Source organism: Bubalus kerabau, chromosome 12 (genome assembly GCF_029407905.1).
Source record: "Bubalus kerabau isolate K-KA32 ecotype Philippines breed swamp buffalo chromosome 12, PCC_UOA_SB_1v2, whole genome shotgun sequence".
Classification (NCBI taxonomy): domain Eukaryota; kingdom Metazoa; phylum Chordata; class Mammalia; order Artiodactyla; family Bovidae; genus Bubalus; species Bubalus kerabau.
In genome coordinates this window covers 56,726,293-56,746,189 of record NC_073635.1, presented here as the reverse complement: position 1 = coordinate 56,746,189, position 19,897 = coordinate 56,726,293, and the positions used below count along the sequence as shown (strand labels likewise).

Here is a 19,897-nt window from a genome sequence, read left to right as displayed (position 1 = left end):
TTTCTGATGATTCTCACTTAGGTTGACTTGAAGTGAAAGTGAAAGTTGCTCAGTCATGTCTGACTCTGTGTGACACTATGGACTATAAAGTCCATGAAATTATCCAGGCCAGAATACTCTGGGAAGTAGCGTTTCCCTTCTCCAGGGGATCTTCCCAACCCAGGGATCGAACCCAGGTCTCCTGCATTACAGAGAGATCCTTTACCAACTGAGCCAAAGGGAGTATTGACTTATTTCTTTATAAAATTTATAAATTTGGTGAGGTCAGTATTATGCTTGGAAGCCCAAGTTGCATAATGATAAAGAATCCACCTGCCAATGCAGGAGACACAGGAGACGTGGGTTAGATCCCTGAGTCGGAAAGACCCCTGGAGGAGGGCATGGCAACCCACTCCAGTAATCTTGCCTGGAAAATCCCATAGACAGAGGAGCCTGGTGGTCTTCAGTCCAGGAGTTGGACACATCCAAGGAGTTGGACACAGCTGAGCAGTTTGTCTCAGACTTAAGGTAGTTCACTCCATAAATTTTTGTTTCTTATTTGAGCCGCTTCAGTGTTCTTAATATCCAGAAAATAATGTTAATTTCCATGGCTTGTATATTACTGGGTCATTCAGGAATTATGAACTCAAGTTCTTTTAAAAACGAGCCTATGATTATGAATTTCAGTGTAGAATCTTATACCTCCAGAGCTCAAGCCAAACCATAGACACATCCTTATTCCTTCCTCTGACAACATGGGAGATTTGTTCCAGATCCCTGAGTTATGGCTCTTTATGTCTGTTTTGGTGTATGTAATGGGGATGGGAGTGGTGTCTAGGCCTCAGTTCTCCAGGTAAAGACCTGCCCAAGGTGTTTCACATCCTACTGACTCCCAAAAATATAAGTTCCTTGATTCTGAAGATAGGTAAGATCCCCTCAAGACAGCCACAGTGGTCATTTCCCTCTTGTTGTTCTAGTTTTCAGCTTCTCTTCAATGCGGTTTCTTGAAAATATTTTCACAAGTTTGGGTACATATTTTAGTCAGTTGTTTTAACTGTTTTATTGCAAGTAGTTGTTTTTTTTTTTTAATATAGTTTGTTATATATAGTTCTGGAAATAGAAAAATAGAAGTCTAGATATTTCACAAACGACAGTACTTAAATCTCCAGAGGTCATGGGATATTGGACATTTTGATTTTCAATTAAAGAGTCATTTAACATTCTGCCTCTAAAGCTATTTCCATTAGGAATCTTAAAATATTTCATGAGTTTTTGCAAAAATAACTTTTCAGAAACTATATCGAGCAATTAATCAAAAGGTAATATACTTAACTACTAAGAATCACACCTTTGTAGTTTTATTGAAGGAATGGTTGCATGCTACCAATAATTTAAGTGAAAAAAACATACCATTTCAGTTAGTTAAGTATATAGATTTTATTTTTTCACTGTTATTTTGTGTTAGCTTTCTGGAACAACCACATTCTAAAATTGATTATTCCAGGCAATGTGTATCACATTAAAGCACTACATCACTATAATCGCTGGTGTGAGAACTCTAAATTTCCTGACTGTCTGGAGATAATCATTGGCGTTATGCTTGTGAAGAGGTGTGTGTGTGAGTGTGTGTGTGTCTTTTCCATGAGCCTGGAAAGAAGCTTTGAGACATTTTGTATTCTGAGAATCAAAGAGAGAAAATTGGTTACACTAATTGATAGCAGGAGGAAAACAAGAGAAAAGGAAAATGAAAAGAGGATTAAAATAATTTGGATACTGTCAGAGAGAAACTGTACTGGATAGGGTTTGTAGACAAGGAAGACTTTTATCAACATTACTATAATAGAAGGAGACAGATTGAATGCAACTTTGTTGAAACAAAGGTCAGGAAAGTTTTTCAGCACTAGATGGACAGGTGAAAGATTAGGACACGTGTCCCTCCAGGACACGGGAAGAGGTTGTTGAATGGGATTAAGCCTACTGCTTGCTAATGTTTGCATATTGAAGTTAGACTTAATTCCTCAGAGCCTGGGAGGGGTACTGTCTGTTTTTTTTGAGGGGGGGTGTTATAGATGATTTACAATGTTGTGTTAGTTTCAGGTGTACAACAAAGTGAATACATAAATATACATTTATGTATATACATATCCATTCTTTTTCAGATTTTTCCCTTATAAGTTATTACAGAAAATCAATTAGTTCCTTGTGCTGTATAGTAGGTCCTTACTAGTTATCTGTTATATGTATAGTAGTGTTTATATGTTAATTTGTCTTCAGATTTATCTCTTCCCCTACATTTCCAGTTTGATAAAAATAAATTTGATTTGAGATCTGTGAGTGTGTTTCTCTTTGCACATAAGTTCACTTGTATTATTTCTTGTTAGATCCACTTGATAATTGTATTTCAAGGGACAGCTCACATCCTGCAGAAAGACAGCTATGGGTTGAAAAACTGATGAGAGACTGGGAGACAAACTTATGTTTCAAAGGGACAATGAAAGAATTTACAGTGTTAAGTTTTATAACAGTGTTCTAAGAAAAGGCAGATCAGGGGCCTAGAGACAGGAAGATAAAGTTTAGTTCTAAGCTTGCTTATGCCTTGTTGAATGCTGTGCACAGTATGAGAAGTGACGGGTAATAGGATTATCCTGGGAATTCAAACAGAGTTCCCAGCACCTTGCTGAAAATTGAGTGTGACTGCTCAAGTTCTTGTGATAGTTTGCATTCTTCTCTGGAAAGCACACACTAGGACTTCGTGGGGCCACTCCTCAACCGCAGCAGTAAGGAGCAGCAGCAGGAAACAGCTGGACTGTGTTATTTGTACTCGCTCACTACTTAATGGGGCTTCCCAGATAAAGAAATTGCAGGTAAAGAAATTGCCTGCAATGCAAGAGACCCTGGTTCAGTTCCTGGGTCTAGAAGATCTGCTAGAGAAGGGGTAGGCTACCCACTCCAGTATTCTTGGGCTTCCCTCATGGCTCACCTGGTAAAGAATCTGCCTGCAATGTGGGAGCCCTGGGTTCTATTCCTGATTTGGGAAACTCCCCTGGAGAAGGGAATGGCTACCCACTCCAGTATTATGGCCTGGAGAATTCCATGGACTGTATAGACCATGGGGTTGCAAAGAGTCAAACATGACTGAATGACTTTCACTTTCACTGCTTTATATTTTAAGTACCCAACAAATTTGAATGATTGAAGGAGAAAATACAGAATTCCAAGAGAGAATTATTTGTCTCCTTATCTGAAAAGAAATGATAAAAACTGTTTGCTTGGGGAGGGAAATAGAAATGAGGTGTGATATTTATACCTAATTACAGTGAGGAGATCCAACCAATCCATCCTAAAGGAGATCAGTCCTGGGTGTTCATTGGAAGGACTGATGTTGAAGCTGAAACTCCAAAACTTTGGCCACCTCATGTGAAGAGCTGACTCATTGGAAAAGACCCTGATGCTGGGAAAGATTGAGGGCAGGAGGAGAAGGGGACGATAGAGGATGAGATGGTTGGATGGCATCACTGACTCAATGGATATGGGTTTGGGTGAACTCCGGGAGTTGGTGATAGACAGGGAGGCCTGGTGTGCTGTAGTTCATGGGGTCTCAAAGAGTCGGACATGACTGAGTGACTGAGCTGAACTGAGCAGTGCCCATGGTTTTGCTGTTTGTTTTCATATTCTTTTTCCAAGTTATCCCCCCGAATTGTCAGCGTTCAAGTTCTTTATATATACAGAAGTTCTTAAGGTTGACTTAATTTGACTAACTTAATATTTAAAGGGAAATAGTTATTGTTGCATTACATAAGTCAAATTTATTTTTTATTTTTAAAGGAAAACACTTTTATTAAATATTTCAGAGTAGATGACATGGAAAGTGTTTTAGTTCCATAGGTTGATTAAGACATCTGAGAAAAAAGTACTGTTTTGCAACAGACCTATCCTTTGGAGAATGCATCATTGATTATTAATTTCTGTATGACATCAAGAGTTACTCAAGGATGGAAGATTTCATAGAACTAGAAAGAATATGAGTCATCATACCTCACAGGTGCATAAACTGTAAAATTCAAAGATCAGTGTCCCAGGTATGCATTTATTTTTTTACTTATTTTTTTATTGTTAGGAATATATGTTTCATGACTATAGTTTTAGAGTAACACTACATTGAAAGTGAAGTGAAAAAGTGAAAGTGTTAATGGCTCAGTTGTGTCTGACTCTGCGATCCCATGGACTGTAGCCCACTAAGTTCCTCTGTCCGTGGAATTGTCCAGGCAAGAATACTGGAATGGGTAGCCATTCTCTTCTCCAGGGGATCTTCCTGACCCAGGGATCGAAACCTGGGTCTCCTGCATTGCAGACAGATTCTTTACCGTGTCTGTGCCTCTAGGGAAGCCTGATACTATGTTAGTCATGCTATCAAAAGAAGAGATTATGACTAAAATTATGTATTATACAAGAAAACTGACAGTGATAAAAATAGTTTCAAACTGTTATCTAATTGAGAAGAAATATAACATTTGCAAGTAAATTATGCATATTTTTTGTTGTTCTACATGAACTAGACCTGAAGAAATCCACAATATCAAATAATTGTTTTAAATTATTATCAAAGGATTTTTAGAACCAATTAACTGGATAGGTATCCTAAAAATTCATTCAGGTACATAAAAAATGTTAAGATCACAACTGGTAGAAACATTCTTAGCTTTACCAGTTGCAAACTTTGGTGAAAAAAGTCATACATTTTCTCAAAAAACTAAATTAAAATATATGGAAAATTAATTCTCAGAAGAATATGAGAAAGAATAAAGTAAACATGTATTATAGTTAGGTTGGTATAACAAATATCATGGATTATAAGAAATTATACCATAAAAACACACCAGCACTAAGAGAGGTAATTACTTTCTTCCTCATCATGCTGGGACGAGTTATACTTTTTCACCTCTTCCCTCACTGGGCACCCTTTTCAGTTTTGCTGATATTTTTCCATTCAGGGCCTCTGAATATTTAAGTGACTCAAGACAGTCCTTGGGACTTCTCTGTTCTAAATGTGATATCTTGAGTTTCCATGTTCTAAACACTCTCAATTTGCTAATGACTCTCACATTTGTACTTCCAGCCCTTATGTCTCACCAGATTTTATTTTGATCCACTGCTCATAAAACATCAACTATCTAATAGGAGCCACATCAAAAAAAGTTTTAATTATCCTCCACAAACTCTCTTCTCCCCTGTCATTGCTGATCTTAGTAAGAAATCTAATCCACTATTTATTCCATCACTCCAAAATGCTTGGAGTAATACGTAACTGATCTCTCTTCCCCTCTCTCTCTCACTCAGTCACACACTTTCATCATTTGTTGACAAAGCTAAACAATTAATCCCCATTACTCCTATAGGATTTTACTCTGGCTACTTATCACGTGTTATTTTCTACCCTATTTTCTTCACTCATTCTCTGTCAGTCTAATTAACATCTTTATTGTCCTTCTAACTTACCAACAAACACAAGTTTAGAGATGTTCTACTTTTTGTTTTCTGGGATATAGTTTTTTCAGATATTTTGCAGCCTGACTTCTTATGTTATTCGAGTCTCTGATCTGTTAGTCAACTCCTTAGAGATGCCTTCTCTGCCTTTCCTATCCAAAATAACCCCCCTATCGTGATTTTTGGTTTTTATTTAATGTTATAAATTACTTATTTAATGTTGCTCATGTAAGTGCTATGAATCTGTGATAACTCTCTAGCATTTTATTGTATTTTTGGTATTTCTCCTTTAGAATGCAAGCTCTGAGAGCCGGAACTTACTACAGTGTTCTCTGTTGCCAGAATTGTGTCTAGTGAACTTAGCTGTGCTGTTAATGTTTGTTGAATGAATAAGTGAATGAATAGTAGCAGAGAGAATGGTAAAATATGAAAAAGAAATTTACTTATGGATGTATAAAACCTAATACTCTACTGTAATTTGTGCATGCAAGCTAAGTTGCTTCAGTTGTGTCCCACTCGGTGCAACCCTATGGACTGTACCCCGCCAGGTTCTCTGTCCATGGGGTTCTCTAGGCAAGCATACTGGAGTGGATTGCCATGCCTTCCTCCAGGGGAATTTCCCTACCTAGGGTCCATCTCTTATGTCTCCTGAATTGCCTGGTGGGTATTTTACCACTAGCGCCACCTGGGGTGTCCTGTAATTGACTGTAGGTGAAGATGTATCATGAAGATGTATCATAAAGAAGGACTTCTAAATGTATTCTGTCTGTTTAGATTGAGACTTATTTCACACTTTGCATTTAAATGGGCCTATAACCAATTATTCATTGTTTACCTACCTTTCTCTTTTACTTGATGATTAGTAAACATTCCTTATGTATGAAGAATATAACTTTTTACTAATCACATATATTATAAATACATTTATAATTTTGCATTTTAATTTTATATAAATTTTATATATAAAAATTCAGTATAGTCAGAATGCATTTTTTTTCCTTTAATGGCCTACGCTTTTTTATGACTAGTTTATAAAACCTCTCCCAACTCAAAGGTTACAATTTTTTTTTAACCTCCATATGTTTTCTTCTTGTAATTTTTTTGGTTACTTATGTTAAAGCTGCAGCCATGATATTAAAAGACGCTTACTCCTTGGAAGAAAAGTTATGACCAATCTAGTAGCATATTGAAAAGCAGAGACATTACTTTGCCAACAAAGGTCCGTCTAGTCAAGGCTATGGTTTTTCCAGTGGTCATGTATGGATGCAAGAGTTGGACTGTGAAGAAAGCTGAGTGCCGAAAAATTGATGCTTTTGAACTGTGGTGTTGGAGAAGACTCTTGAGAGTCCCTTGGACTGCAAGGAGATCCAACCAGTCCATTCTAAAGGAGTTCAGTCCTGGGTGTTCTTTGGAAGGAATGATGCTAAAGCTGAAACTCCAGTACTTTGGCCACCTCATGCGAAGAGTTGACTCATTGGAAAAGACTCTGATGCTGGGAGGGATTGGGGGCAGGAGGAGAAGGGGTCGACAGAGGGTGAGATGGCTGGATGGCATCACCGACTCGATGGACGTGAGTTTGAGTGAACTCTGGGAGTTGGTGATGGACAGGGAGGCCTGGCGTGCTGAGATTCATGGGGTCTCAAAGAGTCGGACGCGACTGAGCGACTGAACTGAACTGAACTGATGTTATAGCTTTGACACATTTGGTTTTATTTTTAATATAAGGAATGAAGCAGGGCTTCTTGTTTTTCCTATATACCCACTTTTCCCCACATAATTTCCTCCCAATTCTTTTTCTTAAATTCATTTTTGTTTCTGGATTCTTGACCCTGGAATCTCTTCTATTAATATCTGCCTATTGTATTAGAAACAAGAATAGTAACGTTAAATTAAATTGGAGTTTTTTTTTTTTATAAAAGGTGGAATTTGAAGTGGGTTATCAGAATTCATTTTATGATGCAAAGAAAAATAGGGAAAATTGTCAAATATTGTACTTACAGCCTTCATCCTAAAAATGTAGTCTAACATGAAATACTTACAGGTAGAATGAAGGCATATTGCAGTACCTTTACCAGTAGAGTTTGTTGCTTTGTGTTGTCTTTTGAAATGTCTGAGTGAAAATATTTACATATCACTATACAAAAACTTACATTTATGGTTCTATGTGGGATTTGGAACCCTGCCGAGGTCCAGCCCCGGCTGATCCAGGGTATTCGAAGGGGAGACGGAGTAGGCGACCTATTTATTTATTTATTTATTCAGAGATATAAAGAATAATAGAATGAGGATAGCTCAGTAGGAAAATTCAGTGGAGAAAAGAAGCTGAGTAGCTTGGTTTATGCGGGAGACCAATAAAACTTCAAGACAAGAAGTTTGCACCACTTACGTAGGCCACAGGCGTCCTTCCGTTCTCCCGAAGGAGAGGAGACACTGAGGCCTCCCCAGTCGGATCTTAGAAGCCCAGGCATAATTAGTAAGCATGGTGGGTTCCGCACTCCAGATGGAGACTCAGCTGGAAGTTAAAGGGAAGAATGACATGGGGAGACCAAGCGTTGGTGAGCAAGGCCCATAGCTTTATTTTCAACAGGGGCTTATATACCCTAAGTTACACATAGAGGATAATAGGGGATGCAAAGTCAGCAGTCTTTGATGCTTATCAAAAACCAGGGTTTCTTTCCTGCAAATTTATCATATACAAATGGTTTAGGTGATTTACATCATCTTCTGGCCAGAAGGCCTATTAACATTTCTTGACAAGGACTTATCAACAAAGACTTATTTTCTCTAAGAGTAATTATTTTAAGGTTTGGCGCCATCTTCCGAAGATAAGATTACGTTCCTATAGGGCGGATGTGTAATGGGTTTACAAAGGAAAGAATTTATTACCTTAAGGGTCTAAAGTTACTAACACCAAGGCCACTACTTATTTTTTCTACATACCAACTATATTAATTAATACACATTCAAGGATACAATTCAGGGGATGTGCGAACTTGGCAACAAATATTGGCTCATCAATGAAATCTTTTACTAGTTTTATTCTGACAGTTTCTAACTCTCTGAGAGGCTCTAAGCTATTTGAATATCTTAAGCTTCCCTTGCCTCTCGAGGCTGGGAGACTGTAAACAATCGTATGCATAGCTGTAGGTGTCCGGGTAAACTTGTCAGGCGAGTTAGAGAGCCATCTGAGGGGTTTGGATTTAAACACTCCTAATTGCCCAGGAACTTTATTAATTGGAGCTGTAAGTTAACTCTTTGACAGAGAGAGTGAGATGGTGGTGGGGGACAGCCCCCAGTAAAGTCAGAGGTGAGAGCACAAAGCAATAAAGTAGGCAGACTCTGGTTTTTTTGGGGGGGTAGATGCTCAAGAATATCCGGGGGCACTCCCGAGGCTCGATCCCGCCTTTGCATATGCCGAGCCTCCTTCCTCATGACCTTTGTCACGAGTGGAATGTCTCTCGCCGGCTCCCGGCAGAAACCTGCCCTCTAAATTTGTTTCCAAATCTACAACCAAATTGGTGAATAATCAGTATTCTAAATTTCTCCCTTCCTTGTCTCTCCATAGGTATTCTAAGGATTCTTTAGTAGATTTGAGCTTTGTGTCAGTTATAAAAGTATGAGAAATGCTATTAAAGGGTAGGAGAGAATCCATTCAGCTCTGCAAACTGGATTGCAAATAAGATCACTGAAAACAACCTCCATAGTGACCTCATTTTTAGTGGTTTGCCTTGTTTTTATAAAAGAATGTACTTGTAGGAAAAGGAAGCCAGAATCTCAGGAGATAATGAGATAGAACAAAGTGAAGATCTGTGGAGTGAAAGGAGTTGGTTGTCATGAAAAAAGAATGATGTTCTGACAGGAATATAGAGGAATATAGTAGAATATTTATTGGAAAAACCCAGCCAGTGTTATACATTTTATACTGAAATGTATTCTTTTCTTTTTAATAGAAATAGAAATGTCTTTAGGTCTTCATAACGTATAAACATACATATTAAAGCATTGCATTTCATGAACTTCAAGGTCTAAGTTGTTTCTAGGAAAATGTATTTGCTCACACATTATTTCACTGTGGAGCAGTGCCTTCCTGTGCCTATGGGGTGCTGCCTTGAAAATATCCTTATCCTTACTAATTTAGCCTATTAAAAATGATAAATCAATTGTCAATGCTTAGACATTTCGCCATGTCTATTTCCTTGCTGATTCCTTAATTTCTCCCACAGTTTTAGTAAGAATTATTTTATTATTTTTGCTTTTATTATCCCAGGTTTTGTTTATTTGAGGTGGGCCAGTGGTGCCTATGGAGAAGGCAATGGCACCCCATTCCAGTACTCTTGCCTGGAAAATCCCATGGATGGAGGAGCCTGAAAGGCTACAGTCCATGGGGTCGCTGAGGATCGGACACGACTGAGCAACTTCACTTTCACTTTTCACTTCCATGCATTTGAGAAGAAAATGGCAACCCACTCCAGTGTTCTTGCCTGGAGAATCCCAGGGGGGAGCCTGGTGGGCTGCCGTCTATGGGGTCGCACAGAGTCGGACATGACTGAAGTGACTTAGCAGCAGCAGCAGCAGTGGTGCCTATGTGAGGTTTCTATTTGTAAGAATTTTTTGTGTGGGTATCCAATCTCTACTACAATCATCAGATCTAGTCAAAAAGACAGAAAGTTGAAAATATTAGTCAATGCAAATAGTGCCATCTTTGGGAATATGGTCATAACCAGGGGTGTTAGTGGAAGAAAATCTGGAGGCCCTTTGTCCTGTGGGCCTCAGTTCTTGAAGGAACTGATCACTGGAAGAACAGATCACTAAAATTAGACAGACTGAGTGACTGATCATACACAAAGAAAAAATAGAACACCTCTAGAGAGAGGTGGGCCATGCCCAGGGGAGGCAAATGGCCCTGGAGGGCGGGTACAGGGTTTTTAAGGCAGGGGCATTTGCATAATCCAGGACATCATTGATTGACAGCTGTAGGTTATATAACAAGATGCTCTACCTCACATATCCTTCTCATAATCCAGTCTGTTATATGAATTCATGCATTATTTATGAACAGTTGAGTCCAATGGCCGCCAAAGATTACCTTAGTACAGGATACTGTAAAGTGTCCCCTGGAGAAGTGATAGGCTACCCACTCCACAATTCATGGGCTTCCCTGTTGGCTCAGACTGTTAAGAATCTGCCTGTAATGTGCGAGACATGGGTTCAATCCCTGAGTCGGGAAGATCTCCTGGAGGAGAGCATGAAAACCCATTCCAGTACTCTTGCCTGGAGAATCCCCATGAACATTGGAGCCTGGTGGGCTGCAGACCATGGGATCACAAAGAGTCAGACACAATTGAGTGACTCAGCACAGCACAGTGTAAGGTGTGCACACGTGCTGAAATAGGGAAAGTCCAACCACTTGTCTGGTGGGGAGTTTTTATGGTCCCCCTGATTATTTTTAGAGTACTGGTGGAAGTATTAGGAGCAGGGCTGGTAAATTGCTTGGTAGGATTAGGCAGCTATTGGACGGTTAGCTGAAGGGGTCACCTCTCATTGCTGTCAGCTAACTTCCTGTCTATCAGAGGGATCTTCAAGGACCAAGGAGCTGAGACTTGTCTCCTTGTAAATAAGAAAACTGAGGCCCAGAGGCCAGAACTGACTTGCTCAAAGTCACAGAGCCAGTTCATATCAGAACCAAGACCAGAACACACGGTCCTTAACCCTAATGATATGCTTAAAAGAAAAGGACATCCAAGTTATCTTCTAGCCCAACTACTCTGGTCCTGTAACACAACTTCTCCTTTTCTCCTTCTGCTAGAACAGACCTCAGTTGATCATACAGACCACCAGTGGCCCCCCACTCTTTGACCAAACATTCCAGGTCTCCCTCTGCACCTGTCATCTGCACCTGACACTGTGGCTCACCTTTTCTGTGGCAGCATGAACCCCTCCTCCCTATTTTCCCCACATTTCATTCTGTCCCCCTTATAAAAAGGAAAAAAAAGTAACACATTTATAGTTATATATAGTAAGGTGGTCTCAGACCTTACCTGCCTCCTGGGAAATCTATATGCAGGTCAAGAAGCAACAGTTAGAACCAGACATGGAATAACAGACTAGTTTCAAATTGGGAAAGGAGTACGTCAAGGCTGTATATTGTCACCCTGCTTATTTAACTTATATGCAGAGTACATCATGCAAAATGCCAGGCTGAATGAAGCACAAGCTGGAATCAAGATTGCCTGGAGAAATATCTATAACCTCAGATATACAGATGACACCACCCTTATGGCAGAAAGTGAGGGAGAACTAAAGAGTCCCGTGATGAAAGTAAAAGAGAATGAAAAATTTGGCTTAAAACTAAACATTCAAAAAACTAAGATCTTGGCATCTGGTCCCATCACTTCATGGCAAATCGATGGGGAAACAATGGAAACAGTGAGAGACTTCATTTTTCTGGGCTCCAAAATCTGTGGATGGTGACTGCAGCCATGAAATTAAAAGATGCTTGCTCGTTGGAAGAAAAGCTATGACCAATATAGACAGCATATTAAAAAGCAGAGACATTACTTTGCAAAAGAAGGTCCATCTAGTCAAAGCTATGCTTTTTTCCTGTGGTCATGTATGGATGTGAGAGTTGGACTATTCAGAAGGCTGAGTGCCATGAATTGATGCTTTTGAGCTGTGGTGTTGAAGATTCTTGAGAGTCCCATGAATTGCAAGAAGATCCAACCAGTCCATCCTAAAGGAAATCAGTCCTGAATATCCATTGGAAAGTCTGACGGTGAGGCTGAAACTCTAATATTTTTGCCACCTGATGCGAAGAACTGACTCATTGGAAAAGACCCTGAACTGGGAAAGACTGAAGGCAGGAGAAGGGAACAAGAGAGGATGAGATGGTTGGATGGGATCACGGACTCAATAGTCATAAATTTGAGCAAGTTCCGGGAGTTGGTGATAGACAGGGAAGCCTGGCATGCTGCAGTCCATGGGGTCACAGAGTCAGACATGACTGAGCAGCTGAACTGAACTCATGGCCAAAACGTTCTTTCACCATCTTACACTGTTGGTGGGAATGCAAACTAGTACAGCCACTATGGAAAACAGTGTGGAGATTCCTTAAAAATCTGGAAATAGAACTGCCATACGACCCAGTAATCCCACTGCTGGGCATACACACTGAGGAAACCAGAATTGAAAGAAACACGTGTACCTCAATGTTCATCGCAGCACTGTTTATAATAGCCAGGACATGGAAGCAACCTAGATGTCCATCAGCAGATGAATGGATAAGAAAGCAGTGGTACATATACACAATGGAGTATTACTCAGCCATTAAAAAGAATACATTTGAATCAGTTCTAATGAGGTGGATGAATCTGGAGCCTATTATACAGAGTGAAGTAAGCCAGACAAAAAAACACCAATACAGTATATTAACGCATATATATGGAATTTAGAAAGATGGTAACAATAACCCTGTATGTGAGACAGCAAAAGAAACACAGATGTATAGAACAGTCTTTTGGACTCTGGGAGAGGGCAAGGGTGGGATGATTTGGGAGAATGGTATTGAAACATGTATATTATCACATGTGAAATGAATTCCCAGTCCAGGTTCAATGCATGATACAGGATGCTCAGGGCTGGTGCACTGGGATGACCCAGAGGGATGGTATTGGCGGGGAGGTGGGAGGGGGAGTTCAGGATGGGGAACACGTGTACACCCGTGGTGGATTCATGTTGATGTATGGCAAAACGAATACAATATTGTAAAGTAATTAGCCTCCAATTAAAATAAATAAATTTATATTAAAAATAAGTTCTTTCAGTTTTTAAGTAAAAATAAAAGACAAATTTTTCATTTTCACCTAGAACTTTATTGAATAACACATATATCATTTTGTTTCTCTGCCATTTTTCAGGCAATTTCGTATTTCTACCTTCACAAAACTTTTTTTTTTTTTTTTAAGCTTTTTGAGCAAAGAACTATTCTAGGTACCTTTTGCAGTCTTCCATGGGATTTGAATTTTTTCCATTAAGAGAATGGCCATGGGAAGGTGCAATGTCTGGTGAAGTAATAAAACATTATATGCCTAAAACATTACTTTCTTTTTTTTTTGACTTCAATATAAAAATAGCTACACCAAAGTCCACCAATTTTGATTTTTTTTAAAAATGCTCACTGATATGACAGCTGTCACAGTACGGTCTAACAAAATTGTTTTGGATGAAGTTAAATACAACTAAGCTCTACTAAAATGATCTTATGGGAAAAACTGAATGAACATTTTGGCCAAGCCAATAAATTAATATGTACATAGATGGTTGAAATTATTTATAATTTTTGATTAGGAATTATTAATCATGAACACTTATAGTATTTCAAAATGCAGAAAAACAGAGAAAGAGGCATTCAGATGACTGTAATAAAAGAGACTACAAAAAATAATACAGATGGTTTAATATCTTGGATCAATATTCCTTTTCCAGTAGTTTTACAAAGAAATATCATTTTTAAAAATATCAACAAAAGAAGTAAATGAACACCTGCTTGTTTACTCAGTGACAAAAAACTTACCATTAATCTAATAAACAGCAGTTCCCTAGGCTGGAAAACTCATTTAAAATCTTCCTGAGGCAAATATCTTCTCATGTTCGTAAATCACTTTCTTTTGAACTCCATTTGAACTCAAATTAGCATAAAAATATTGAGATGAACACTGTTTTATGACTTTCATGTGTCAAGTGTCTTATCTGGATATTTCAATTTGATTGTCATTTCATATACTTGTATTTTAGTAGCATTTGACATAATTTTAATCAACAGTAAAACTATGAGCCTTTTTTTCGCCTGAGTTTTGATCAGCTTGTTGTGTTTTTTCTTTAAAGACATGCAAGAGGATTGAACTTTCTTTAGTCCTTCAGATTTTTATTCTCAGTATTATGATAGTTCTTAAGTTTCTCAATCTTACTTCTTTTAAAATATAAATATTTGCTTCATTTTTACTATTTTATTTGAATCAACACTTCATAATAGATCATCACATGTATGTAGAAAATGAAAATTGCAATGTTTGTGTTTCTGATAGATTATTATATGAATCAGATGCTGAAATTAGGAAAAATATGTTTATTTCCACTTTATACAGCACCAGTTTATATTAAATACTAATACAGCAAAAAATTTATTCTTTGAGTTTTTGAAATTAAATAATTTATTGGAATAAATGGGTTCATACCATATTGCATACATGTGCACACATGTAAACGTATATAAACCACATATATATGTAAGGGCTGAATGAAAGTGACTAGAATCAGTGGTGTAACAATACAAGATATTTCCTTTAAAAATAAATGATAAGTTATTTGTTATAAATTTCATATATAATTGCATATATGTAACTATGTAATTATATATAAAATTTAAAATATATGTGCATGGATATGTATCAATTAATGATGTATGTAGTATATAAAAATAGGTCATCATTTTGAACCACAGATGCATTTTGTGACACTCGGTTGGATAAAACATGTTCACAAAAGTGGTGTCAGAACTGGCTTAGTTGCAGAAATTTGGATTACACCACATTTTCTCTGAAACTTGAGTGAACAGTAATGGCTGCCATGGCGCTTCACTCCTGAGGCTCATTTATACTTTTCTGTGGCTGCAGTATTAATACTCAAAGACACCTGGCTCAGCTGTCTTTGTCAGTTTAAATGGACATTACATCATCAATTTTCATATCAAAATAAATCAAGCAGAGCTGTTGTTGAAAATCCATCTCTTTTCAGTCTCAGCTGTCAGAGTTATACATTCTGCATGAAATTTTAAATGAATTCATGGATTAAAAAATGGGTGTGTCAACCTTGGTACAGATGAGTTTTTTAATCACGGTGACTAGGACTTATAGAAAGTTAATTAGAAAGCAGTTGTAGTGACAGTCTTTGTATTATGTTATATATATTGATAAACCTTAAGCTTTATAGAATTTCTTTCGATATTTGATACTCATACTAAATATATTATAGGTGGTCAGAACACAAATCTAAAAGTTTAATAGTAAATGTATAGTGTTTTCTTATTTGGTGATAGAGGATGCTAAAATCACTAAATTAGTACCTTAAAATCATTTTTTATTACTAATATGTTTACAGGATTTTTACCTTACTACACCTTCTTTACTCTCTTTTTCTCTCTCTCACACATACACACACACACACACACACACACACACACACACAAATGCATATAGACGCAAACACAACCATAATACATATTTTATTTTTCAAAATGTGGTGGTCTTTTTTTTGAAAATAGACTCATACTCTAGACAATTACATGAAATTCATTTGTTTTACCTGACACTATACTGCTGCTAAGTCACTTCAGTCGTGTATGACTCTGTGCGACCCCACAGATGGCAACCCACCAGGCTCCCCCGTCCCTGGCATTCTCCAGGCAAGAACATTGGAGTGGGTTGCCATTTCCTTCTCCAATGCATGAAAGTGAAAAGTGAAAGTGAAGTTGTTCAGTAAGTGTCTGACTCTTTGTGACCCCATGGACTACAGCCTACCAGGCTCCTCCGTCCATGGGATTTTCCAGGCAAAAGTACTGGAGTGGGGTGCCATTGCTTTCTCCGACACTATACTAGCTATACTTAAAACTCAGTCTAATTCTGTTGATTAAAAATATATTAAGAAATCTATTAAATACTTGTATACCTAAATGTACACATATTCTGTGTATATTGTGTATGCATATATGTATAATTGTATAAATGATTTTAGGTAAATACACTCATACTATGTGATGATATACTGGATTTTCTTAGAAAAGATATTTTCTTCTTATATTAAGCTGTCTCCCATTTCTTCCTCTTTTCTTGACTCCTCTTACTCACCATTCCCTGCTACCCCTATCTGGATGGCTATCTTTCTATGCTCTTTCTATGCACTTAACAACTGCTGATTCCAGGGGAGAAGCTCAGATCTGCATTTATCATACAGGATCTGGATAAGAGACTACCAGTGAGAAGCTCTTGCATGCTATTTGGAAGAGTGAAGAATAACAGAGGCCATTATTCTTTAGATGCAGGTGTAGAAAGACTTGTAGAAAGACATAAAATGCACAGCTGCTTCCTCCTGAGTGTTTGTGGACCACCAGCTAGGGGATTCAGGCTCATAAAGTACTAGCAGCTTCTCTGATTGTGTAAGCCCCTTACTGACTTTATTGTAATACTTTGTATGTGAAATCCACAGAGTATCTTATGTTTTCAACATGCACACAAACATACACACAGGAATTTCGTCATTGTTAGTTTTAAAATATATATTACCAGCATGCGTTAGATTATAGCACTTTTCTTTATCTTATTTTTCTCACTAAGCCATTCCTCGTAAAAATCCTTCAAGTCACTTTTTTGAGCTTTAATGTAAGAACTACAGTGTACAATATAGTTATCACATAATGTAGTCACTCATCCCTGTATTAATGGGTATTTATTTTCATTCACTTTTTTAAATGATTGTTCAAAATTGCACATTGATCATCATTGTACATATACTTGCATCTTTGTCTTTTGAATTCTATGAATACATCCCAAATAATGGATATGTGGTATGTATATATGTATGAGGGTTTTTGTGGGGTTTCTATGTTTTAATAGATGTTGCAAGATTATTTCCATAAAAGTACAATCTCTCAAGTAAACACCAGCTATCAATGAAGTGCATATGTTTCTTTATTCCCATATTCATTACTAGTCTTTTTTGTTCTAACTTTACCCAGTAAGTATAATGGGTATGATTGATAGCTCATCCTCAGTTTATTTCTATGACTAATTGTTACTCCTAATACATTTTAATATCATTTAGCAACTTGAATGTTCAGTGAAACTTCTCTGTATTATTTTTCCTTTTGTGTTTTTTCCTTTTGGTGGCTATTTAAACATATTTTATGATAGTTTTCAATATAATCCTTCATCTGCAACTGGCATTGCAATTTGTAAACTAAAGTATTTGCTTTTGATTCTTTATGTGTTCTGCTATAGATAACCATGAATGTAAACTTATTTATTTATACTATTTTTTTTCTTTTCCAGCTTATGGATTATCATAGATAAGGTCTTGACTACCCTGAGACTCGGTAAGTCATCCTTTAAAGCTTTTTAATGTTTAATGTTACATTGATTTCCAGTTTGTAAATAGGTCTTTTGGAAAGTAGAAATGTAATGTTAACACACCAAGAAAGTTGAAATAAGGTATGGTATAAGGACAGGATAGATGTTTATCTGGAACTCTCTTGCTTTTTCCATGATCCAGCGGATGTTGGCAATTTGATCTCTGGTTCCTCTGCCTTTTCTAAAACCAGCTTGAACATCAGGAAGCTCACGGTTCACATATTGCTGAAGCCTGGCCTGGAGAATTTTGAGCATTACTTTACTAGCGTGTGAGATGAGTGCAATTGTGCGGTAGTTTGAGCATTCTTTGGCATTGCCTTTCTTTGGGATTGGAATGAAAACTGACCTCTTCCAGTCCTGCGGCCACTGCTGAGTTTTCCACATTTGCTGGCATATTGAGTGCAGCACTTTCACAGCATCATCTTTCAGGATTTGGAATAGCTCAACTGGAATTCCATCACCTCCACTAGCTTTGTTCGTAGTGATGCTTTCTAAGGCCCACTTGACTTCACATTCCAGGATGTCTGGCTCTAGGTCAGTGATCACACCATCGTGATTATCTGGGTCGTGAAGATCATTTTTGTACAGTTCTTCTGTGTATTCTTGCCATCTCTTCTTAATATCTTCTGCTTCTGTTAGGTCCATACCATTTCTGTCCTTTATCGAGCTCATCTTTGCATGAAATGTTCCTTTGGTATCTCTGATTTTCTTGAAGAGATCCCTAGTCTTTCCCATTCTGTTGTTTTCCTCTATTTCTTTGCATTGATCACTGAAGAAGGCTTTCTTATCTCTTTTTGCTATTCTTTGGAACTCTGCAGTCAGATGTTTATATCTTTCCTTTTCTCCTTTGCTTTTCGCTTCTCTTATTTTCACAGCTACTTGTAAGGCCTCGCCAGACAGCCATTTTGCTTTTTTGCAAATTTGTATGCAAGTCAGGAAGCAACAGTTAGAACTGGACACGGAACAACAGACTGGTTCCAAATAGGAAAAGGAGTTTGTCAAGGCTGTATATTGTCACCCTGTTTATTTAACTTATATGCAGAGTACATCATGAGAAACGCTGGGCTGGAGGAAGCACAAGCTGGAATCAAGATTGCCGGGAGAAATATCAATAACCTCAGATATGCAGATGACACCACCCTTATGGCAGAAAGTGAGGAGGAACTCAAAAGCTTCTTGATGAAAGTGAAAGTGGAGAGTGAAAAAGTTGGCTTAAAGCTCAACATTCAGAAAACGAAGATCATGGCATCCGGTCCCACCACTTCATGGGAAATAGATGGGGAAACGGTGGAAACAGTGTCAGACTTTATTTTTCTGGGCTCCAAAATCACTGCAGATGGTGACTGCAGCCATGAAATTAAAAGACACTTACTCCTTGGAAGGAAAGGTATGACCAATCTAGATAGCATATTCAAAAGCAGAGACATTACTTTGCCAACAAAGGTCCGTCTAGTCAAGGCTATGGTTTTTCCTGTGGTCATGTATGGATGTGAGAGTTGGACTGTGAAGAAGGCTGAGCACTGAAGAATTGATGCTTTTGAACTGTGGTGTTGGAGAAGACTCTTGAGAGTCCCTTGGACTGCAAGGAGATCCAACCAGTCCATTCTGAAGGAGATCAGCCCTGGGATTTCTTTGGAAGGAATGATGCTAAAGCTGAAACTACAGTACTTTGGCCACCTCATGTGAAGAGTTGACTCATTGGAAAAGACTCTGATGCTGGGAGGGATTGGGGGCAGGAGGAGAAGGGGTCAACAGAGGATGAGATGGCTGGATGGCATCACTGACTCAATGGACATGAGTCTCAGTGAACTCCGGGAGTTGGTGATGGACAGGGAGGCCTGGTGTGCTGCGATTCATGGAGTCGCAAAGAGTCAGACAGGACTGAGCGACTTATCTGATAAGGACAGGATACACTGAATATCTTCATGGAACACACAGGTCTTAGCTATTCATATACAGAATTATATTCATATAGAGAATATAGTGTCTGCTTGTTATCATGAAAATATCTTGATAATATAAAATATGAAATTTCTAGTAACTGCGTTGTTGAAAGTGAAAGTGTTCTTTGCGACCCTAGGGGTTATAACCCTCCAGGCTTCTCTGACCATGGGATTCTTCAGCCAAGAAGACTGGAGTGGGTAGTCATTCCCTTCTCCAGGGGATCTTCCCAACTCAGGGATCGAACTCAGGTCTCCCTGCACTGCAGGCAGATTCTTTACCATCTGAGCCACCATGGAAGCCCAGTAACTATAGAG

At 38.1% G+C, this 19,897-nt stretch overlaps 1 long non-coding RNA gene across 2 annotated transcripts in view; it reads left to right on the top strand.

The window, feature by feature from the left end:
* LOC129624606 (uncharacterized) overlaps positions 1–19,897 on the top strand; it is an 89,855-nt gene that overhangs the window by 42,996 nt on the left and 26,962 nt on the right. For both annotated transcript variants that reach the window (XR_008701058.1, XR_008701059.1), the window contains exon 2: positions 17,562–17,605. This is a non-coding gene — a long non-coding RNA (uncharacterized LOC129624606). The remainder of the gene's footprint in view (positions 1–17,561; positions 17,606–19,897) is intronic.